This window comes from Petaurus breviceps, unplaced genomic scaffold (assembly GCF_028583685.1).
Source record: "Petaurus breviceps papuanus isolate PSGF00001 unplaced genomic scaffold, PetGlider_PUasm1.0 229, whole genome shotgun sequence".
In the NCBI taxonomy this organism is placed as follows: domain Eukaryota; kingdom Metazoa; phylum Chordata; class Mammalia; order Diprotodontia; family Petauridae; genus Petaurus; species Petaurus breviceps.
The window spans coordinates 34,182,045-34,207,299 of NW_027185903.1; positions in this window are offsets into that span (position 1 = coordinate 34,182,045).

Here is a 25,255-nt window from a genome sequence, read left to right on the forward strand (position 1 = left end):
GATAGATAGATAGATAGATAGATAGATAGATAGATAGATAGATAGATAGATAGATAGATATACATGTCCCCTGGAATCATGAATAGTACTATAGTGATCATAATTCTTACTGATTTCAGTTATTTGTCTTTAGAGTGGTGTTCTATAAATTATTCTCCTGGTGCTGCTTACTTTATTCTTCATCAGTTTATAAAAGCCTTCAGAACTGTTCAGTTTTAGAATATTGATGTTGTAGTATAAATTATTCTTCTACTTCTGTTCACTTTATTCTGTATCAGTTCATACAAATCTTTCTGTGTTCTTCTGAAACATTTCTTCATTTCTTATAACATAATACCATTTCTTCACGTTTAAATATTGCAACCTACTTAGACATTTTTTAACTGATAGACATCCTTTTAGTTAGAAACAAGTAGAACTAGTTTCTCTGCCTGACTTGAAAATGGACTCTAACAGCAGAAACAATGGTTATGATAATAATCCTAATATTAATAAAAGGTCTACTGTGGTGCCAGAGTCCTTTAATTCCAGTTCAAATGTCACATTTCAATGCAATTATCATAAATCTAATATTTTTATTTCTAAAAAGTATCCTTCTTCCAAAACATTCAGAGAACTTTAGAGCTATTAGCCCCTTAATCCTTATGATATAAGTGATGATTGAGTAATACAAAGACAATCATCTCCATGTGAATGGAAAAAATTGATGCTCAGAGAGGTTATATCTTTTTTTATTGTTACAATATTGCTTGTTCTTCATTCATTCTATTGTTTTCATTCTTTTTGGAATAGGACTAATGAAACATGGGTGATATCTTCGCTTGCATGTGAACTGGATTTAAGTGAGCCAGAGTTGCCTCACTCCCTTTTCCAGATCATTGAAGTCTAAAGGCAGGACAAAGGTCAGGATGCCTGATGATAGCCCAGGATGTAGTGGATGGTGTTGGTATCTTCTAAGGGTTCCACAGCAGCTGCTTTATCTGCCTTCACGGTGACCAACCTATTCCAGCAGAGAAAGTCTTCACACACTTGAGGTAGACAGCCCCCTACATCACTGGTGAGTTTGTGGCCTGTCAATTACCCTTAACCTGGTTGAGTCCATCTGTTGAGATGATTTACTGGGGTGTGGCTGCTTCACATATTATAGTTTATTGGAGTCACAGGTGAGAGTTGAGTGCCAGATGGACACTAAAGATGGATATGAGCAGTCTCAAGGTGGGCCTTGGCAAGTCCACCCTCATTCCACATGCACTCCAAGACATGCTATGCACAAATAATTATAACCCTCATATCAAAGCAATCAGCAGGGAGGGAAAAGCCAGGACCCCTGACTTTTAGTTCTATTAACATGGAAAAAAGAGAGAAAAAACAAACAAACTTGGAGGTAATGAGTTAAAACAGGAGACCAAAATGTTTCTTCAGTGTACTTTCTGGGTCATCTTGTCTCCCTTCTTAGCCCATCTGTGTTGGCTCTCAGTAAGTTCAAGAAAGCCATTGGAAACTTGGTTACATCCTTGGAGCTCTATAGTGCTAAGCTTTGGTTACTTCCTTGGAGCTCCCCAGTACTAAGCTTTAGTTGCTTCCTTGGAGTTCTCCAGTGCTAAACTTCTTCTTGCCAAGTCCTCTGCTGTCCAAACGCTAGAAGTCAGTCAGTCAATAAACATTTATTAAGTACCTACTATGTTCCAGGCACTTTGCTAAGTGCTGAGTATAAAAACAAAAATAGAAGACATTTCCTGTTCTTCAGGAATTCAATCTAATGGGAGAGATAACATGCAATCAAGAATGTACATATAGGCTGAATGCAGAAGAACCTGGAACTAATCATCAGAGAAGGAAGGCACCAGTATTAAAGGCGATGAAGAAAAGCTTTTAGCTGAGACTCTCAAAGACCTTCTGATGAAACAGATTTAGTCCATCCAGTGAGATGAACACACTGTTTGACACCTGGCATTGCTGGAAAAAACACCGTAAATAAAATGAAGGGAAGTGACTCACACACTTGCCACAGACTCAGCCAGATGCTGGACATCAGGACTACAAATAAAATGACATTCATTTGATAGAGATGCTTGTAGTACAGTATGATAAGCATTTAACCTCCCAAGGAGTTGGGTGGTATGAGCAAGCCTGTAAACTCAGATTCTTCCTTGCCTCTCCACACAATTAAAGCCCCTCTACTCAGAGCAGGGGAGAGGATTGTTAGATTGGAGCTGAAAGAGACCTTGGAGACCATCAAATCCAAAGCCCTCATTTTACAGATGAGGCACAGAAGTGTTAAATGACCCAAGGTCACACAGCTAGTATTTTTTGTGTGTGGTTGTTAAGTGTCTGAGGCCAGAACCAAACTCTGGTCCTCCTGACTCCAGGCTGGCACTTTATTCACTGCGCCACCTAGATGCCCCCTTCAGTATGTTTCTTCTCATGCCGGTCTACTGTTTTACAGTAGCAGTTGGGTTAAGAATGTGCAGTGAGGATGACATTCCCAGTGTCATTGTAGGAAGCTCAGGCAATCTCTCATTTTTGAGTTTTCTTTTTGCTTGGTGTCAATCTCAACATTGGAGCAGACAAATCCAGTGAGTGCAGCCGCTACTGCTGCAACCTGATCTGGACAAAGGTTCTCTGTGCCAGCTCCTGAGGAAACAAGGCTTGCGTTGGGGGGTCCTCACACCCACCTCCAGCCTTTGGTCTTAGGTTTCCTATTGCCAGTCATCAGATTCACCAACCAGAAGTGGCCCTCAAATCTTCCTCGTCCCTCACTCCTGCTTACCAAGCTTTATTGGAGCCAGTCATACCACAGTGGCCTTCACATAGGTTATTATCATGGCCTCCTAACTGGTCCCTTTGCCTCCAGTCTCTCCCTACATTAGCTTATCCCCCCCCCCACATCTGCCAAATGACTCTTCCTAATGTATAGGTTTGATTTAATTTCTCTGCCCAAGAAGCTCCATTATCTCCTTATTATTTCTAGAATAAAATAAAAATCATTGTTATTTACCTAAATCCCTTGCTCATCCAACTCAGTCTATATTTCTAGGTTTTTTGTATGTTACTGATCTTCACAATCTGTGCATTGTATCCTACACAGCATTTTACCCGTCATCTCTGTGATTTTGTGCAGACTGTTCTCCCATGTTTGGAACCCACTCCCTCCTTACCTCCACTTCTTAAACTCCTTAGCTTATGTCAGGACTGAGCTTTGGGAAACCTCCTACATGGAGCCCATTCTGACATCCTGTGTTATTGAAAAGACAGCAGTATCTTTTCAGTCACTGGGATTCCCAAATGAGAAGTTGTTCTCAAACCTTTATTCTCCTTCAATCCCTAAAATTCAACCATTATTGATGCTACTACCTGCCTTCAACTACAAGCTTTTTCATGTTTATCACTTTACATTCACTCACATTACAACCAGTATAGATCAGGCCCTCATCACAGGAAACCTTCGGCCTCGAGGCCATATGTGGTCCTCTAGGTCCTTAAATGTAACACTTTGACTGAGTCCAAACTTTCAGTCAAAGGGCCACATTTGAGGCTCTAGAGGGCCATATGTGGCCTCAAGGCCACAGGTTCCTCAACCCTGAGTCCTAGACTGTTCCAAGAGCTCTCTAGGCAGACGCAGGCATTGCAATGGATAGAATATGGCATCTGGAATCAGGAAAACCTGAGTTTGAATCCTGCCTCAGACATTCATTAGTTATGTGACCCTAGACAAGTCCCTTACCTTTTCTCTCCCTCATTTTCCTTATTTTTAAAATGGGAATAATAATACTACCTATTCCCAGGGTTCTTGTGATCACCAAATGATATAATGTGTACAGTGCTTAACAAACCTTAAAGAGCTATAAGAATGATAGCTATTATTAGTGCCCTTCTCCTAAAAAAAACAACCTACTTTTAAATTTATTTCATACGTTTTGTGTTTACTTATTTGTGCACATGCCATGTCTGATTCCCCCATCCCCATGCCAATAGAATATAAACTTCTCGAAGGCAGATATTTTCACTTTAAATTTTGGATCCTAGATTTTCTACTGTGCCCAGTGAAGTATCTTCCATATAGAAGTCTCTTAATACATACTTGTTGAATGAATGAAGACTCTAAAGCTCTTCATGTACTTCCCTTTTTTTTCCCCTTCCACACACCTTAGGAATTAGTGGAAACTACTTCTAATGAAGCATTAATAGTACAGTGAAGACTTCCCAGGAATTTATTCCAGCTGCATAAAGAGACAGCTAGCTCAGGGTACATAAAGCCCCCATCTAGCCCCTACCTAATATACCTGCATGGCGGCTATTGTGTTTACATGTTTATATAATCCCCAAACCCCTATACTAGCTTTGAAAACAATTATAATTATTATAACAATTTACTCTCTGCCTGGGGACATTTATATGCTTTATATTAATGGGATAAACTCAGAACTTGTTTATTGCTATATGGCTCACACAGCTATAATGCACTCCTTAACAAGACACAGTTCCTCAGGGAACAAAACAAAGTCATAAAAGGTGAAAATGTTAAGGTACACAATGAGAAATTTTCCAATGCAGTTTTGCCCAAACTCAGGGAACATAAGGAGAGTTAAAAAAAAAAAAAAGCTCTGGGTGCTCTTTCCATGAATCCTTATCAATAAAAATGAAAACAATAATTAATTGATTCTGTTAAATTTTGACAGTGATTTAATAGGAATACATGACAAAAAGAATAGGTAGTACAGTGTAGTAGTATAGTAGAAATAAGAAAAATATATTTATATAATACACTTTACATTTAAAATGCTTCCCTTACCATGATGTTGTAAGGAAGTCAACATATTTCTCCCCATTTTACAGCTGAGGAAAGTGAGCTTCAGAAAGGCCAATGACTTGCTATGGTCATTTGGCTAGTTGGTAGCAGATCCATTTTCTACATGGTACCTTTTCTGATCCCTCAACACCCCAACTGTTAGTGTCCCTCTAAAATTATTTTGTATTTACTTCATATATATTTTTCATTCTATGTATACCTGATAGACACCCTCCTTGAGGGTGGGGACTGTTTCACTTTCGCCTTTCTGTCACCAGAGCCTAGAATATAGTAAACATGAATAAATCCTTGTTGTTAATTCATTAATTGATCCAAGACTTCTCACCTCCCATGTTTACCCAAACCACATTCCTTTATGAATGAAGAGAACATTTGAGGTTTTCATGTGATAGATAACTTAAGTTTTTTTTAAGAACTCTAGATTACTGATTGTATCTTCAGCAAAAACGATTGATTTAAATTATAAACTAGAGATAAAGGCATTCATGATCTTCAAGAGTAATGATCACATTCAGCTCACTCTGGCCACAGTTACATGACACAAAAACTCTGACATGCCCATGGATCTATGATTTCATCCATTTTGGTGCTCCTTGTATTGATGAAGATGACAACCCATTCATGCTTGCCAATCCTCCTTGATTCTTCTCCAATTCCTCCTCAAAATTACTTTAGAGTCTCCACCTAATGTGATAGGAACTGGCCCAATATTCTCTTGGCCTCTTGTGGATACCATCAGAGCAGCCCTCACCTCTACCACATGAGTAGCCCATATTCTATGTTATTGTAGACGTCTTTTGTGAACATCCTTTTCTCCAGTGTGATTCCATGTTTGTAGGATTACTCACCTGCAATAGTGAATAAATATTTCTATTAAAAAACAGGACTTGGCTTAAAAAAGGAGCTTGAGGTTATTAAAAGGAACCAACTCACATTTCAAAAATACTGGTTAAAAAAATGAAAGCACCAATTTGACAATTTATTTTCCCTATCTCTCTGTTTTTGGTCTACATGGTGTCTGATCTTGGGTAGGCAGATTTATGTTTTAATCTAATTAGCTGAACCAACTAAGTAGGTTGGCTATTTTAGTGAAGGAATGATAGGCATTTATTAAGTATTTATTTTGCCACAAACATGATGCTAAGGGCTGGGGACACAACTACAAAAAGCAAAACAGTTCTTGCCTTCAAGGAGCTCATATTCTAGTGGGTGAAAAGTGTATATAAGAGAGTGGTAGTCAGAGAAGGGTGTTTTTGTATGGTGAGTGACAGGGATGATGAGTGGAACCATAGGGGCATCCTTTGACATGCTACTTCTGGAAGAAATGGTGGTATTGATTTGATTACTCTTTTCAGAGAAAGAGATTGAAGAAGAGGGAAAACACAATAGAACATATGGCTGGTTTATTGATATGGGAAGCATGGTCTCAGATCTGGGACTGGCTAGATAGAGTACAATGTGTACTTGATATAATGTAGACAGAACTTTCATCTTTCTCTTCCCCATTGTCCTTATCTGTCAAATGGCCATAGGGATGTTGTAAGAAATGGGTCATAGAACTCATCAAAACACACCCTGTCTTTGCCAAGTACTCTATAAAAAGATAATGACATGGGGTACTAATTCTGAGGACCATGTTAACCCTAAAATAAACACTTTGAATGCACTAATTAATGGTGAGGGAAATGGAAAATTACTTTGTGTTCGAGCTAGGTCTGAAATCTGATGCCTTCTCCATATAGCTGGAGAGAACAGAGAACCTGTTGGTCATTTCCATGAAGAAAATGTAAAACCCTAAAGTATTTTGCATCTTCTGAGTTGTTAATTCTCTTGTTTCCCAAGGGAAAAGAAGAAATAAAAACCATAACAGCTTCAAAAATGAAATTTCATCTTCTTTTCATATAGTTAGCTGGGAGCATGACATTTAATTTCCAAGAAGCACTTTCGTAGTTGAAGGTTTTGGTTGAAGAAGTAAGTCCTTGTTTTATGAAAATTAACCTCTGAGGATTTCATTGCATTGACATCATTTTATTCATGAGTAGCAAGTGCCAAGTCTGATTTTAAAGTACAATGACAAATATGCTAATATCCATTTTTGTTCTATCCACAAGTAATTGAACATCTTATAGCTGTGAACTAGTTTGCCTTTACAATGTGAATATTGAGTGAAAATTTTTTTTGTTCTCTTTTTCTTAAGCAGACAGCATGGACTTAAGCTATTAGAAACACATTTGTAGCTAATTTCACTCCATTACTGCCAGCTAAACTTCAGGGAAATCTTGCCAATACTCAATGGAAATGCATCCATAAAAGAAGGGATCAGTTCTTAAGGTCCTTTGCTAGGAATTGTCAAAGAACAGTGGCTCTATCACTGCTTAAAGGTGGTAAGCCTTCAGCACAAACAATAGATAATGATTTCAGCTTGATTAACTTGGGTCGTTCTGTAGCAAGGAAGGAAATCTAATTTTATTCATTCTTGATTTGATAAAATCTAGCTATATACCTGAAAACTAGGAAGAAAAATGCTTGGCTGCCATAAAGATATTAACAAGTCAGCTACTGAATAAAAACTAACTGCCTAATTAGAATTATCTACAAATTGAATAAACCAATATTGAGTTTTTCCTGAAGTAATTTAAGGGCCAGGCTGAAGCCACACCAATTTCTTATGAAGGTCATAATTCACACCATTAAATCCTCCATCTTTTAAACTTTCAGATTGGCCTTTGCAAAGTGACTCTTAAAAATCAGCACCAATTAAATCATCAAACTCAGTGTTTAAATAGTAGGGAGCAGAAAATCATGTTGATTGTATTTTATTAGAGACAAAAAAAAGACAGCTGAACAAGTTTAAAGAGATCTGGGAAGGATTCTTCCCTCCCCTTTTATGATTTGAGCAGAGATGAGCTGTTGATTTCACATTTCTAAGTGGGTGGGAGGTTTTAATAGCAGAGTGATAAAGGATTGTACTTAGATAAGCTGAGTCAGTAGGTGCCTGTTGTTTTAAAATAGATATTTACATCCTGAAGATTAATGGCTAAAAATACCTGTTTCTTTCTCCTCAATCACATTGTTCAGGTTTCTTACCATCATCTCAACTACTCTAAGGAATCAATTAGTCTGATCATTGTGTAGGAATTTGTCATCAGGAATGTTCACAGCAATTGAAAAAGATTAAAAATATTTGAAAAGGAAATCTCTTTTTAAACTATAGAAAAAGGAAACCAGTGCTTTGGAGTTTGGCTCATGATTCCACATGCCCACTTTCTTTGAGAGGTTTTCTTAAACTTCTGGATGAAGAAAAAGTTTACAATACCATTGGAAAAAGTTTCCCTGTCTTGGAATCAGAAGGAATAAAGGCATCTTTTGGAAATATTGGTCCTAGGTGACTTTCTTATGTTATTGGGTCAATTGACTATAATGTATCAAGAGGTACTTGTCTCAATTATAGAAATAGATGAATTCTATTCTTTCCCCATAATTTATATGCCACTTTTAGATGAAATTTTAAATAGAGGTAGTTTTTCTACACAAATGGTTCCCTACAGGGGCTCTTATCTTGTGGTCCACAAACATTAAATTTTTTTTTCATATTTTGATATAAGCTGTATTTAAACATGATTGATTGTATTTTATTTTGTGCATTTAAAATATAATTCTAAGAAGGGCTTTGCCAGAGGGACCCATGACAAAAAAAGCCAGGAATCAATATTTAATAATAATACTATTGAAGGAAAAAAAACTCTTTTTGGATTATAGTCCAGCTATAAGATAGCAAACATTTATTTTATAGTCTAGAATAGAATAATAGATCTGGAATCATTTAGTCTGGGAGTTCTTAATCTGAGGTCACAAGGAACCCATGAATATAGATTTCAGGAGTCCATGAACTTGGGTGGGGAAAAATCTTTATTTTAAAATAATTTTTAACTGAAGTTTAGCATATCATTCAATTAATTAAACATATTTTTTTAGAGTAAGATTCTATAGGTTTTACCAAACTGTCAAAAGGGCCCATGATTTAAAAAAAAAGATTATAAACTCCTGATTTAGTCGATTTTATTTACTATATAAAACCTTAGTTTCCTATAAAGATCACTGAAGTAGAACTGAGTTTAAGTTCTGATTCTGCTACCTCTTAGTCAGATGATAGTGGGAAAATCTCTGAACCTAAGTGGATGCTGATAATACTTGTCCTGTCCACATTATTATAAGCTAGAGAGAGCCTAGGGTCTGCAAATCTGATGCTGAGGAAATGGCAGACCCTAGAGCCTAGGTTTCTGCTAGTCCTAAGGTATGGGCCCTAAGTTTTTCCAAAAGTAGATAGCAGGACTCTTGGCCAGCTGGAGGCAGTGGCTACTACAGCCAAGAAGCCAAGAATATCTGGTGGAGGCTGAGACCAAGAGAGCAGTGTGAGGACCCCTGTCACATACAAGGTGTGAGCTGTCCCTCCTCACCCAGGTCCTCCCCATGTGTGTATCCTCTGTGTGTCTCTCCCCCTAGGAACTTTTGACCATTAACTCTTCCCACTCATACTCTGTTTTCATAAAATATGCACTTAGGTTTACGCAGGAGATTTGTATTTCTACTGTGCCATTTCAGGAAATGCTCTTTCTCTGACCTAGTGATGTTCTCTCTTTGACTAGAATAGAGGCAAATGTGCTCTAAGTTGACTGTAAATGGGAGGAGACGTATAGGATGATATCTTAAGGAGGCAGCGGGATCCAAAGCTAGATTTTGTTTGTTAAGGATGAGAGAGACCTGGGCTCATATACTTTGTGTATGTTCACATATCTGTGCGCTCATATATACACATAGGAATATATCTGCATATATGTACTAATATGTACATTGAAGTCCTCATGCATGAAGGCAAGGGTTGGGTTGGAGAGTGAGATTGTGATATAGGAATTAGAATTCCTTCAGAAAGGAGAGGAAATTACCTGAGACATGGGAGTTGATTGCAATAAGGATCTGGATAGAGTGAGTGAAGGGGCAGTGAAAAAAGCAGGGCATTTGCCTCCTTTTCTGACTCAATGATTTGGGAAGCATGAGAGTAGTTATACCTAGCATCTCATCATTTGAATTTGCTCCTCATATCCAACCTATTGCCAAATCTTATTGTTTCTCTCTTTACAGCATCTCTCCTATATGTCTCTTCTCTCCACTCACACAACCACCACCTTAGTTCAACCTTTCATCACCTCTCACCTAGATTCTTGCAATAGCCCACTGATTGTTCTATTATGTCAAATCTCCCCCCACTCCAATCCATTCTCCATCCATCTGCCAAAATAATTTTCCTAAAGTGAATGTCTGCAATGTGAGTTGTAATACCTGGTCTCTTCTACCATTTATCACCATATAGATACATTAACTTTAATCTTTCCCATTGTCACAGACAACACACATTACATAGAAATGGAGGGGGGGGGGATGAGGCAGATGACTTTGAAGAATGTGGATTGTATAATGCTTCTATCAACATTACTCTTTGGGAAAGTAACTCAAAGTTCATCCCCTTATAAATAGCAGTGCTGTCATCATCTTTGAATACATTTATGGTGATAGGTTAGATATAACAAACTTTCTCAATAGTGAGGATTGTTAAAAAACACTGTAATAGGAATGAGGGAAGCTGTGAAATCATAACAGAAGTTCTTCAAACAAAACAATCTTGTCTAACTACAATGACTGAGGTTTGATTTTAGTTGAATAAAAGGTTTGGACAAATTAAAAAAAAAAAGTGAAGATCTGCCCATGTCACTATCTCTAGCATCCCTGCCCCTCCCCTTCCCCAATTCAATAAACTCCTGTGGTTCTTTGTTGCCTCCAAGATCAATATTAATTCTTCTGTTTGTCATTTAAAGCCTTTCACAACATGACCCCTTCCTACCTTTCCAGTCTTTTCCCACTGTACTCCCCTTGCCATACTTTTTGAACTTGAGGCACTTTTTCTTCTTACCATTTCTTCTCCTGGAATGCTCTCCTTCACCTCTTCTCCTAGCTTCCCTGTCCTCTTCTAAGACTTGACTCAAATTTCTCCTTCTGCAAGAGGCCTTTCCTGCTCCTTCATTCTCCCTACTGCTCCTGCCCTCCCTCTGAAATGACCTTCCACGTATGCTATGCATGGCCTGTATCTCTATATCATCCTTTCCATTAGAATGTGAGGTACTTAACAGCAGGGACCATATTTTCATTTTTCTTTGTCTGCCTAGTCCTTGGCCCAGTACCTGGTATATATTAAGCACTTAATAAATGCTTGTTGACTGAACCATTGACTGATTCCACTTGAGAGAATGACTAGGGATGCAGCATCTTGGGGGGAAAGCTAAGCCTCTGTTTCCACATTCTTGAAAGAGGTTAAGGGGAAGAGGTCTGATAGGAAGCTAGTTATTAACAACAGAACAGGGCTTTTGAGATGGAAATGGAAGACAAGGCAGCACAGACCCTCAGGAAGAGAATGACTGAGATAGATGGGTCTTCCGCTACCCTATTGCCAGAGGTGTGGAGGCCACAACTGCTATCGTGAGATTCCTCCTTGTTTTCTCTAATGTCATAATAAGTGAAAAGACTGCTCAGTGTGGAGTGAGAACAGCTGTGATTAGATCCTGCCTCTGAAACTGGCCACCTGAGTGATTCTGGGTAATTTAATTAACCTCTTGGGTCTGGTTACATGAGGGAGGGAATTGAACTAGATGAAGTCCTCTGAAGTCATTTGCATCTCTAGATTCCCTCCTAGCTGGGCTGGTGGCATCCCAGACTTCAAAATGCAGTCTTGGCCTGGAACATCCCTCCTCTATTCTGTTCCTGTACTTCCATTGGTAAGTCCTTCCTGGGGCCTCCCTTTTGGTCAAACTTCATTCTTCTTCTGGCTGTGCTTAATAATTTTAGGAGCTTCCACATGGTTGCCTCTAGAGTGAAAACCTTCCCCCTCCTTCCCCCATGTTTGCTGCTCTTTTTTGTGTAGTGTTTTCTCTCGTTCAATGGTAAGCTCCTTGAGGGCAGGGGACTAATTTTCCTTTTGCCTGCTTTTGTGTTCCAACACCTTAGCCCAGTGCCTGGCATATAGTAAGTGTTTAATAAGTGCTTGCTGCCTCACTTCTATGTCTGTGATTCTACAATCTCTTTGCATAGTGGTAAAGGTAGCTTTCCTGGAAATCTAAAAACAGGCCAGCAGAGCAATATGCTCTCATCTCTAGCACTGATCCATGACAGCTGTGGCTTAAAATGAAGTAGAAGCAGCCCTAAGAGCTTTCCTGTATATTACCTAAATCTGGAAATGTGCCTGAACATCTCTCCGACAACAAGGATCATATCTATTGTCATCTAGTGATTGACTTTTTGGAGGATATTTATTTCTAGAATGAGACTGGTGACAGTTAATGGAAATATTCTGCTCCTATTTGGTCTAGTGAGTGAGTTAGTCAGTCAATAAACATTTATCAAGTACCTACTGTGTGCCACCTAAGCTCTGGTTATACAAAGAAAGGCAAAAAAGTCATGTTCTTAGATGCTCATGGTCTAATGGGGGAGAAAACATGCAAATGGATATGCACAAACAAGTTATATACAGATAAATTAGAAATGATCAACAGAAGGAAGATAGTAAGAGAGATGGGAAAGTCTTCTTGTACATGGTAGGATTAAATCTGGGAATGAAGAAAGGAATGACCTAGGAAAATCAACTCATTTCTTTCTAACATTTATTTCCCTTCTCTCTGAAACTCTGATAAGGTCAAGACCTCCACCTTCTAAGGTATATATATTGTCTGTACCTGGAGTCAGGGAATGAATGACAGCAATGCAGAGAAGGGCCTTGACCTTTCCCAAATGTACCCACCCAGGACTGTGCTGTGGACACAATCTAGCATAGTAGAGTACCCTCAAGGGGGTCTTGCCTAATGTCAAGAATGAAGTGAAAATACTCATACTCATAGGCAGTCTAACTGGCAAGCTAGTACTAATGTTCCATCTCCTGTCTCCATGTTAGGGATGTGTTCCTTCCTCATCTTTAAATATGTAATAAAATTATGTAACTTTCTTTTTTTCCTTTCCTCCCCTCCCCCAACAGGGCTACATTAGACACAAATATGTATGTGTATGTATATATATGTATAGGTATATATGTAAGTATATGCATATAAGTATGTAGTATGTATATATGTAAGTATATGCATATAAGTATGTAGCATGTATATAGGTAAAATCATTCTATATATATTTCTATTTATCAGTTCTTTTTCTGAATGTAGATAGTGTATTTCTTCAGACATCTTTTGTAGTTAATTTGGTTATTTGTGATAGTAAAAATCACTTAGTCTATCAAAGTTGTTTTTTTTTAATGCTTTTGGGAAGGCAATTGGGGTTAAGTGACTTGCCCAAAGTCACATGGCTAGTAATTGTGTCAAGTGTCTGAGGCCAGATTTGAGCTCGGGTCCTCTTGACTCCAGGGTTGGTGCTCTATTCACTGTGCAACCTAGCCACCGCCCATCAAAGTTGTTCTTAAAGTAATATTGTTGCTTCTCTATGCAATATTCCCTTGGTTCTGCTCATTTTGCTCTATTATTTAGTGCAAGTCTATCCATGTTTTTTTAAATCATTGAACTCATCATTTCTTATAGCTATGGTGTCTTGACTGACAGAATGAAATTCCTATTGGAAGAAATAATAAGAATAATATGAAAAAATATGAATAAATAGTGGAGGGAATTTGTAGTACAGGAAGAGACTGGCCTGATTTAGGTAGAGGTTGCTTAGATGGAAGTGAAAAAGAATATATCAGAAGACAGTCATTTCTTGTGGCATAATCCACTTTTCCAACTTCTCTGAGTCTTGGACTAAAGATTGATTTATGGACTAAAACTTTACTTGTGGTTTACTTAGAGAGGAGGAGAAATGTCACATGAGATGGTAGCAAATTTACCAGAAATTTTGGCCCTTGAGGAAAAATGATATAATCCCTCCTTTTTCTTCTCCTCCCTCCCACTCCCCACACATATTCAAGTAGCATGAAAAGAGCCCTCACAAAGAAAAATTCAGTTAAGAAAGGGAGCTCAAAAATAAGCCTCAGGACATTACCTGTGGACATAGCGTATGAATAGTCATTCTTTTTTTTTTTTTGCTTTTTGCTTTTTGGAGGGCAGTTGGGGTTAAGTGACTTGCCCAAAGTCACATGGCTAGTGTGTCAAGTGTCTGAGGCTGGATTTGAACTCAAGTCCCTCTGACTCCAGGGCTGGTGCTCTATTCACTGGGCCACCTAGCTGCCCCATGAATAGTTATTCTGTTGGAGGTAGGTAGAGAATTATGTAGTTTGTCCATGTATTGCAAAGGCCATTTTCCTTGTGCCTAAGGTTTTCTTAGTATTTTATTTTTAAGGATCTATTCATACCCATTTCTGTTTATCTCTGAATAGTTTTCTACATGCACCAGGCCCAGCCTGTAATATAAGCAAAGAATTGGAGGGGAGTGTGAAGGGGGATGGAGGAGAGTCAGCCTTCTTTCAGTGATTCTCTTTCTATATCATGCCCTGCAGGGGCAGAAGGGTTGAATCAATCAGCTTCAGATAGGAATACATTATTCACAGGGATACTAATTTCCATTACAATTAACATATCTCAGTGAGACTTGGTCTAGGCTTCCGAATATGGAGCTTAGAACAAAGTTGATTACTCATCCTTGCTGAGTGTTCATTCCACTTATAATGATATTGACCTTATATCAGTGCTGCCTAGGACTAATGAATGACATCATCATGAAAATAAGCAGTTAGAAATAAGAGTGAGGGAAAAGAAGAGTTGGCAGCCAATGAAACCCTTGATCTTTTTTCCATGAATTGCTCTTAATTTGGGTTTCTTTTTGAACTTGTGTAGTATACAGGAATTAACATTCATTCAAGATCCTCTAAGACTTGATCTTAACCTTTTTTTTCATGATTTACTTCTTCCTACTCCCCTGTACATATGCCATATATCAGCTAAACTGGAGTGCTCACAGTTCCCCAAAAAAGCATATTTCCTTTCTGCCTTGGTTTATGTCCATCTTTTTGTCTACAGTTCCCTGGGCCCCCAATCCCTGCACTCCTAGGCTGCTGGCAGTTCTTATGTGCAAACACCATCCGTGTTTCAAAACCCAACTCAAACTCAACCTGTTTTAGGAAACTTCAAGAATAGTGGAAAATCAGGAAATAGATTCTGCATCTAATGACCTGAGTGACCTTGGACAAACCACTTCACTTCTCTAGGGCTTGGTTTCTTCATCTGTAAAATAAAACAAGGACAGCTAAGTGGTGCAGTAGATAGGCAATTGGCCCTGAGGTCAGGAGGACCTAAGTTCAAATCTGACCTGAAATACTAGTTCTGTGATCCTGGGCAAGTCACCTCAATTGTCTCAAAAAAAATAAAAGGAAGAGGGGCAGAGTCAAGACGGCGGAGTAGAAGCAGGACCTCCCTGCTGCTCCAGTTTCCACCTTCCCCAATCCATGTAAAAAGGGGACTCTAAACAAACTTTGGAGCTGCAGAACCCACAAAATGACACAGAGAAGCTAACTTCCCGCTGAGGACAGGCCAGCAGGAATCGGCCAGTGAAACACTCTGGGAGCCAAGCCCAGCCGCACCCCAAGGCTTTAGCCCCAGGGCTGGCCTGACCAGCTGCTGGCCCGCCAGAGGGACTCCAGATCAGCAGCAGCTGTGGCCGTTTCCAGATTTATCAACACATAGATGTGAAGGACAAAGTGAGAGGTCAGTGCAGTCTGGAATTTGGGACCCAGTAAATGGGAGTACGTGGCTTATGCCCCCGAGGTGAGAAGCTGCTGAGACACCAGCACAGCCAGCCAGCACCACTTGGCATCTTCAGCTCCTGGCCTGCAGAGTGTAGGGGGACCAAGCTCTTGCTTTAACCTTCTTGGATCTGAATTGCAGTCTAGGGTGGAGGTCCTGGGGTGTGTGTCCAGATTGCCAGAGCGTGTAGAGGCCTCAGAGAGGGCACCCATCTAATACCTCTGGCAGCTGAGAAAATCCCAGCGTTTGGGACAAAACTCCCCTGTCTGGTGGCAGAGTCCTACTGTGGCAAAAAGCCCAGGGATCAACTGACTGAGGGGCTACATGACCAGCCAAAGGAAACAAAGCAGACAGAAGATTCCAACATTAGACTTCTATTCTGGGGACAAAAAGGAGCAAAGCATGGAACAGGAGGAAGACAGTGAAGTCAGAACTCCTGCACCAAAAGCTTCAAAGGAAAATATGAGCTGGTTACAGGCCATAGAGGACCTTAAGAAGCAGATAAGAGAAGTGGAGGAAAAATTGGGAAGAGAAATGGGACCGATGCAAGAAAATTATGAAATGAGAGTCAACAGCCTGACTGAGGAAAATAACACCTTAAAAAATAGACTAACTCAAATGGCAAAAGAGGCTCAAAAAGGCAATGAGGAGAAGAATGCCTTAAAAAGTTGAATTTGCCAGATGGAAAAAGAATCTCAACAGCTCAATGAGGAGAATCATTGCTTCAGAATTAGATTGGAGCAAATGGAAGCTAATGACTTTATGAGAAATCAAGATGCTGTTAAACAGAACCAAACAAATGAAAGAATAGAAGGCAATGTGAAATATCTCATGGGAAAAACCACTGACCTGTAAAATAGATCCAGGAGAGATAATTTTAAAATTATTGGACTACCTGAAAGCCATGATCAAAGTAAGAACCTAGAAATCATCCTCCAGGAAGTTCTCAAAGAAAACTTCCCTGATGTTTTAGAACCAGAGGGCAAAATAGAGGTGGAAAGAATCCACCAATCACCTCCTGAAGAAGATCTCAAAAAGAAAACTCCTAGGAATATTATAGCCAGGTTCTGGAATTCCTAGATTAAGGAGAGAATATTACAAGCATCCAGGAAGAAACAGTTTGAATATTGTGGAAACACAATCAGGATAACCCAGGATCTGGCAGCTTCTACACTGAGGGAATATGATATTCCGGAGGTCAAAGGAGCTGGGATTAAAACCAAGAGTCACCTACCCAGCAAAACTGAGTATCATGTTCCAGCAAAACTGAGTATCATGTTTCAGGGGAAAATATGTTAATTCAGTGGAATAGAGGACTTTCAAGCATTCTTTTTGAAAAAACCAGAGTTGAATAGAAAATTTGACATTCAGATACAAGAAGCAAGAGAAGCATGAGAATGTAAACAGGGAAAAGAAAGCATAAGGAACTTATAAAAGTTGAACTATTAATATTCCTACATGGAAAAACAAGAATTGTAACTTATGAAACCTTTCTCAGTAATTGAAGGGAATAGAAATATATATGTCTATGTCTATATATGAGGGTATATGGGCATATGTTTACAGGTATACATAGATAGAGGGAATAGGACCAATTTAACAGGAAGGGATGATACTTAAAAGGTGAAATTAAGAGGTGAGAGAGGAATATAATGAGAAGAGATGGGGAGAGACAGAATGGGGTAAACTATCTCATATAGAAGAGGCAAGGGAAAATGTTCACAATGGAGGGGAAGAATAGGAAGGCAAAAGGGAATGGGTCAACCTTGTTCCCATTGAATTTGGCTTGAGGAGGGAATGAAATACACACTAAATAGGGTATCTCACCCTACAGGAGAGTAGGGGGGGAAGGGGATGAGAGGGGGGATGATGGAAGGGAGGGCAGCCTGGGGGGGAGAGGGAAGTTGGGAGCACCCACTTTTGAAAAGGGACAGGATCAAAGTAGAGAATAGAACAAGTGGGAGGTAGGATAGGAGGGAGGGAAATATAGTCAGTCTTTTACAATATATCTACTATGTTACTGTTTTGCATTAGCCACACATGTATATCCTATACTGAACTGCTTATCTTCCCAGTAAGGGTGGGTGACAAGGGAGGAAGGGAATGAATCTGGAATTCAAAGTTTTAAAATCAAATGGTTAAATATGTGTGTGTGTGTGTGTGTGTGTGTGTGTGTGTGTGTGTACTATTATTAATACTATTTTACATGTAATTGGGAAATAAGATATACAGGCACTGGGGCATAGAGATCCACTGGAAAAGTTGAAAGGGGTATGGGAGAAAATATGGGAGAGAGCAGATTGGAGGAGGGGATATCCTGTGGGACTGCTATTTTGGGGCGGTGGGTAGGGGAAAAAAAAACAGGTAGAAAATTTGTAACTCAAAATCTGGCAGAAATGAATGATGTAAATCAGAAGTTAATAAAGCATTTGGAAAAAAAAAACAAAAAATAATAGGAAGAGAAAAGGAAGCAATAGAACCAGATAACCTCTTCTAATTCTAAATTCTAGGACACTGATCTCCTTAGGTTGAAGAGATTTCTCTTGAATCTAACTCATGGTACTTAGCAGTATTGAATTGTATTGTAGCTATTTTCATTCATGCTTTATCTCCTCAGCTAGACTGTAATTTCTTTGAGGGTGTGAATTGTGGCCCAGTGCATAGAGTCTTGTGGAGGGCAGTTTAGAAGGGTAGTAGATAGCACAGTGGGTGGGCCTGGAGTCAGGAAGACCTGAGTTCTGGTCTCCAACACTTACTAGCTCTGCGACTCTGGGTAGGTCACTTTACTTCTGTTTGCCTTGGTTTCCTCAAATATAAAATGGAGATAATAATAGCACTTATGTCCCAGGGTGATTATGAAGATCAAGTAAGTTAAAATTTGTATTGTGCAGAGTGGCTGGCACATAATAGCTGCTTAATAAATGTTCTTCCTTCCTTCCTTCCTTCCTTCCTTCCTTCCTTCCTTCCTTCCTTCCTTCCTTCCTTCCTTCCTTCCTTCCTTCCTTTCAGCTACACATCTACACACATATGTATATCTAACTGTAGATCTATATCTAACTATAGATCTATTATGCATCTATCTATGTGTGTGTGTTTGTTTATTTAATCTTTGAATATCTAGTGCCTATCCCAGGATATGGCATATAATAGTTCCTAAATAAATGTTTATTGAATCAAATGAATGAATTAGCAAATGAGCTCATTTCAATTCCCCTTTTGTTTGATTTTCATAGAAATCCAATTCAGGAGGACTTGAACTCTGTGTATCTTCTGATCATCAGATCATCACCAAGGAAACAAGGGTGGTTGGTTATAAAGATGAGACGTGGCACCAAGAAGAGGCCAGCCTCCAAGAAGAGGCCAGCCTCCAATCTTGGCTTTTGAGGACCTCCGGGAGAGCAGGAAGAGTAATGGAGCCGCAGTCAGGCGGACCTGAGGCAGGGCTCAGACACTTGGTAGCTGTTTGACCCTAGGGAGAGATCATCTAAGGTCTCTGAGCCTCATCTATGAAATGAGAGGTTTGGAGTTGGTGACCTCTAAGGCTTCTTCCAGTCCTAAATCAATGATCCTATTACTTATTTATGTATTTGTTTTGAAGATTAAGGGGTGGGGAAGAGCAGAGAAGAAGACAACAGTGTCTCAGGACACATTTACTAAACTTTAATAATAGGAAAATATTTGGCATTAAATTCTAGATGGGGGGGGAGATTCAATAACAATAGTACCTATCTGCCTATGAGACAAACAGAAAACACAAAGGCAGCCTCTTCCCCAGCGACCCATAAATGACTTAAGTATTTCTGAAGTTTAGAACAGCTGCTTGGAGAAGGAAAGTGCTGAGTTTAGATTAACTAGAACCAACCCAAGGCTGTTAATCTGATAGTACTGAAGTCAAGTCATTGCATTCAGGTGCCCAGCAAGCACCAGAGTGTAATTGATTTACTCTTTGAAGAACACATTTTTTTTTTATTTGTTTTTTGCTTTTTGGAGGGCAATTGGGGTTAAGTGATTTGCCTAAGGTCACATGGCTAGTTTTTGTGTGTGTTAAATATCTGAGGCTGGATTTGAACTCGGGGCCTCCTGACTCCAGGGCCAGTGTTCTATTCACTGCACCACCTAGCCACCCTGAAGACCACATTTTAAAACAACATTTGAGTCATTTTTTAAAAAGATGAAATTTTCCTGCTGTAGAGGAGAGAAACATACAAAAAACTGCAGCTCATTGCAATGTCTCTGCAGTCACACATTTGGGAACGGCAGTAGTCCAATTAGCAGATGCTTCGAAATTAAACCTTCTTTCCCCCACATTCAGCCCCTCCCCACCCTCCTGAGTGGCTAGGACTCTTCACTGAGGCAGCTGTTAATTTTGAAATCAAACTCTGCTGGATGGAGAGGGGTTTATTTATAGAGACTCGTGTTGGAAAATGAGCTTTGGCTGCAAAGGACGGGATGGCAGGTTGGAAGCATGCTATAGTGGGAAGGGTGGTAAAGGCAGTAGGAGTGGACCTGGTTTCAGACCTGGCTTTTCCACTTCCTCTCTGGGTGTACTCAGGAGTCACTTGACCTCTCCAGGCCCTACTTTTCTCATCTATAGGATAAAGCAGTTGGACTAAATGATCTCTCAGATCCTTTCAGTCTCCAAATCTATGGATACACTCTGACCTTCATGATATTTGTCTGTAGTTCTACTAGGTCTATAAGCCCAAAGTTTTCAAAGAAAGAGGAAAAGGATCCAAATGTCCTAAAATATTTATAGCAGTTCTTTTTATAGTGACAAAGAACTGGAAACTAAAGGGGGGGGTGATTGAACAAATTATGTCATCTGAATTTGATGGAATACTATTGTGCCATAAGAAATGAAGAGGGATATGCTTTCAGAGAAACATGGGAAGATTTATATGAACGAATGCAGAGTGAAGTGAGTAGAATCAGGAAAACCATATACAGTATATAGTATCATAAAGATAATTTGAAAGACAAGAATAACACAATATTTAGCAGTTTCTACATTAAAGGATCAGAGGACTTGGAATAAAATATTCAGGAGGAAAGAGGCAATAGGATTACAATCAAACATTACCTATTCAGCAAAACTGAGTATAATCCTTCAGGGGAAAAATAGATATAATATTTAGATAAATGTTTCAATGAAATAGAGGCCTTTCAAGCACTCTTGATGGAAAGACCAGAAAATTTGACAGATATAAGACTCAGGAGAAGCATAAAAAGGTAAACAGGAGAGGGAAATCATAAGAGACTTAATAAGGTTAAAGTGTTTACATTCCTACATGAGAAGATGATAACTGTAATTCATCAACTTTCTCATTATTAGGGCAGTTAGAAAGAATATATATAGACAGAGGACACAGATATAAATTGAATATGAAGGGATGATAACCAAAAAAATAAAATTAAAAGATGAGAGAGGAATGTTCTAGGAGAAGTAGAAAGGGGTAAATTATCTTACATAAAAGAGGCAAGAAAAAGCTCTTGCTTTTTTTTTTTTTTTTTGCTTGAGGGAAGAAAGGGAAGATGGGGAAGAGTGAATGAACCTTATTCTCATTGTAATTGGCTCAAAGAGGGAATAACATACACACTCAATTAGGTATGGAAATCTATCTTATTCTACAGGAAAGTAGTAGGAGGGGGAGGGGATAAGAAAAGGTGGTGGTGATGAAGGGAGGCCAGACTAGGGCAAGAGTTAATCAGAAGCAAAACACTTTTGAGGAGGGACATGGGGAAAGGAGAGAGAGAATAGCATAAATGGGAAGGGATAGGATAGACGGAAATACAGTTAGCAAAAGTCAATGTGAAAAAGAATTTTGAAGCAAGATTCTCTAATAAAGGCTTCCATGACTAGGTCTGTATCCTAAAAGGGATGAAAAAAGGAAAAGGATCTATATTTACAAAAATATTTATAGCAGTTCTTTTCTGGTGGCTAAGAATTAGAAATTGAAGGGATGTCCATGAGTTGGGGAATGGCTGGACAAATTGTACTATATAATTGGGGTGAAATACTATTGGTGAGCAGGATGCTCTCAGAAAAGCCTGGAAAGACTGACATGAGCCGAGGCAAAGTGAGATGTGCTGTGCACGAGACAACAGCAATGTTCCGAGATGGTCAACTGTGAGTGACTTAGCTATACTCAGCAATGCGATGACCCAGGATAATTCTGAAGGACTTATGGTGAAAATTGCTCTCCATCCCCGGAGAAGGAACTGATGGTGTCTGAATACAGTTTGAAGCATAGTTTTCTACTTTCTTAATTTTTCTTGAGTTTTCTTTTTGCTCTGTTTTCTTTCACAATATGACTAATATGGAAATATTTTGCATGACGACACATATAACCTATATTGAATTGCTTGCCTTATCGATAATGGGGGTGGATGGTGGGGAGGGAGGAAGGGAGAGAATTTGGAACTCAAAGCTTTAAAGACAAATGTTAAAAACTGTTTTAAGGGGGGGGGAGCCAATATGGCAGAGTAGAAGCAGAAACTTGGTATGGGTTCTGACTCCAAACAATTCTAATACCTATAAAAAAAATGACTATAAACAAATTTTAAAGCTACAGAACCCACAAAGTGACAGAGAGAAAGAAATCTCCTGCTGAAGACAGCTCAGCAGGCCAACAGGAAAGGTCTATCACAGTGTGCTGGAAGCCAAGTGCAGTCCTGCAGGAGCTGTGTGGTTCCAGCCCCAGGGTGGCCCCAACCAGCAGTGGCTGGAGCAGACTTCAGGAGAGTGAATAACCAGCAGCTGTGATGGCTTCCAGACTTCTCAACCCATAAATGCCAAAGACAAAGTAAAAGGTCAGCATGGAACTCCATTGGAATGGGGGGGGGGGGGGGGGGATGGAAGAGTGTGGTCCGGCTCCTGCCCCTGGGATGAGAAGTGGCAGAGGTGGCAGCTACACCATGTGGCTGCCTCAGGAGCTCCTGACCTGCAGATTGTAGGGGGACCAAGTGATCATTCTGAGGATATTCATTCTTGCTTTAATCTGCTTGGATCTGGATTGTGGTCTTGGGTGGTGGCCCTTGGGTGTGTGACCAGTGAGCCAGAGCTTGTGGCAGCTATAGAGACAGTGCCCTCCTAATAGCTCTGGCAGCTGGGAAAACCCCAGTGATTTGGAACAAAACTCTCTCATTCAGGAAACAATGCCAAAAAGCTCAAAAGTCAAGTAATTTGGCTGGCAATATAAGCAAGCAGAGGAAGCATAAACAGACCATAGAATCCTTTTTGGAGGATAAAAAGGATCAAGGCATGGAGTGGGAGGAAGACAGCAAAGTCAGAACTCCTGCATCAAAAACCTTCAAGAAAAATATGAATTGATTATAGGCTATGGAGGAGCTCAAGAAGAATTTTGAAAATCAAGTAAGAGAAGTGGAGGATAAATTGGGAAGAGAAATGAGAATAATGCAAAAAAATCATGAAAAGCAAGTCAACAGCCTGCTAAAGGAGACCCAAAAATACACTGAAGAAAATAGCACCTTAAAAAATAGACTAACTCAAATGGCAGAAGAAGCCCCAAAAGCCAATGAGGAGAAGAATGCCTTAAAAAGCTGAATTTGCCATATGGGAAAAGAATTTCAAAAACTCACTGAAGAGAATAACTCCTTCAAAATTAGATTGGAGCAATTGGAAGCTAACAACTAATCAAGATAACTATAAAACAGATCCAAACAAATGAAAAAATAGAAGGCAATGTGAAATATCTCATTGGAAAAACCATTGACCTGGAAAATAAATCCAGGAGAGATAATTTAAAAATTATTGGACTACCTGAAAACCATGATCAAAAATAAAGTCTAGACACCATCTTTCAAGAAATTATTAAGCAAAATTGCCCTTATATTCTAGAACCAGAGGGCAAAATAGAAATGGAAAAAATTCACCAATAGCCTCCTAAAAAAGATCCCCAAAAGAAAACTCAGTCAGGATAGCACAAGACCTAGCAACTTCCACACTAAGGGATTGGAGGAATATGATATTCCGAAGGTCAAAGGAGCTAGGACTAAAACCAAGAATCACCTACCTAGCAAAACTGAGTATAATGCTTCTCATTCAATGAAATAGAGGATTTTCAAGCATTCTTAATGAAAAAAACAGAGCAGAACAGAAAATTTTACTTTCAAATACAAGAAGCAAAAGAAGCATGAGAAGGTAAACAAGGAAAATAAATCATAAGGAAATTATTAAAGTTGAACTATTTACATTCCTACATGGAAAAATGATAATTATAACTCATAAGACTTTTCTCAGTATGAGGATAGTTGAAGGGAATATATAAGAATATAATATATGTATACATACATATATGTATATATAGGAGAGTGTATGTATATATAAATATATATGTGAGTATGGGCATATGTATGTTCATGTATACATAGAGGGCAGAGGATGAGTTGAATATGAATATAAATGAAATTAAGAGGTGAAAGAGGAATTTATTGGGAAAAGAAGAAAGGGAGAGATAGATTAGGGTAAATTATCTCATATAAAAGAGGCAAGAGAACTGTTACAATGGAGGGCAAGAGCAGGAAGGTGAAAGGGAATGGGACAACCTTATTCTCACTGATTTGGCTTAAGGAGGGAATAACATACACGTTCAATTGGGTATCTTACCCTACGGAAAAATAGGGGGGTAGGGAATTAGAGGGGGGTGATAGAAGGGAGGGCAGATTGGGGGAGAGGGTGGTTAGAAGCAAACATTTTTGAAAAGGGATAGGGTCAAAGGAGAAAATAAAATAAGGGGGGGTGTAGGATGGAGGGAAATATAGTTAGTCTTTCACAATATAACAATTATGGAAATGATTTGGGTAACTATACATCTACAACCTATATTGAATTGCTTATCTTCCCAGTGGGGGTGGGTGAGGAGGAAGAAGGGAAAAAATCAGGAACTCAAAGTTTTAAAAACAAATGTTAAAAAAAATATTTTTTACATGTAACTGGAAAATAAAATGTACAGGCACTGGGGTATAGAAACCCATCTTGCCCTACTAGAAACTTAGGGGGAACACGGGGGAGGATATAAGAGAGAACAGATTGGGGGAAAGGGTATTCAGCAGGCTTGCTATTTTGGGGTTGAGGGTAGGGGAAAGATGGGGAGAGAAAATTATAACTCAAAAATTTAGTGGAAATGAATGTTGAAAACTAAAAATAAATAAATTACTTAAAATTTTAAAAAAAAGGAAGCCCAAAATTGTTTTTACATGTAACTGGGGAAAAATAAATACTAAATACAAATAAATGAGCAAGCAAACAAATAAATAAATTCCCCTGCCAGTCTTTGTTTTTTGTTTTTTGTTTTTTTATTTTTGGAGGGCAATTGGGGTTAAGTAACTTGCCCAAGGTCGCATGGCTAGTTTTTGTGTTAAGTGTCTGAGTCCGGATTTGAACTCAGATCCTCCTGACTCCAGGGCCAGTGCTCTTACTCACTGTGCCACCTAGCTGCCCCTCCCTGCCAATTTTGTAGTGGAACCTGCAAATTTTGCAGATGGGGAGGCTAAGTAATTTTACCAATCTTATACAGGTAACAAATAAGCATCAAAAGCAGTATTGGAACCTATGTCCTCTGCCTCCAGTGCCAGTGTTCTTTCTTTAAAAAAAAAAAATTGATTTACCCAGGGTCACACAGCTAGTGTCTGAGGCCTGCCAGTGTTC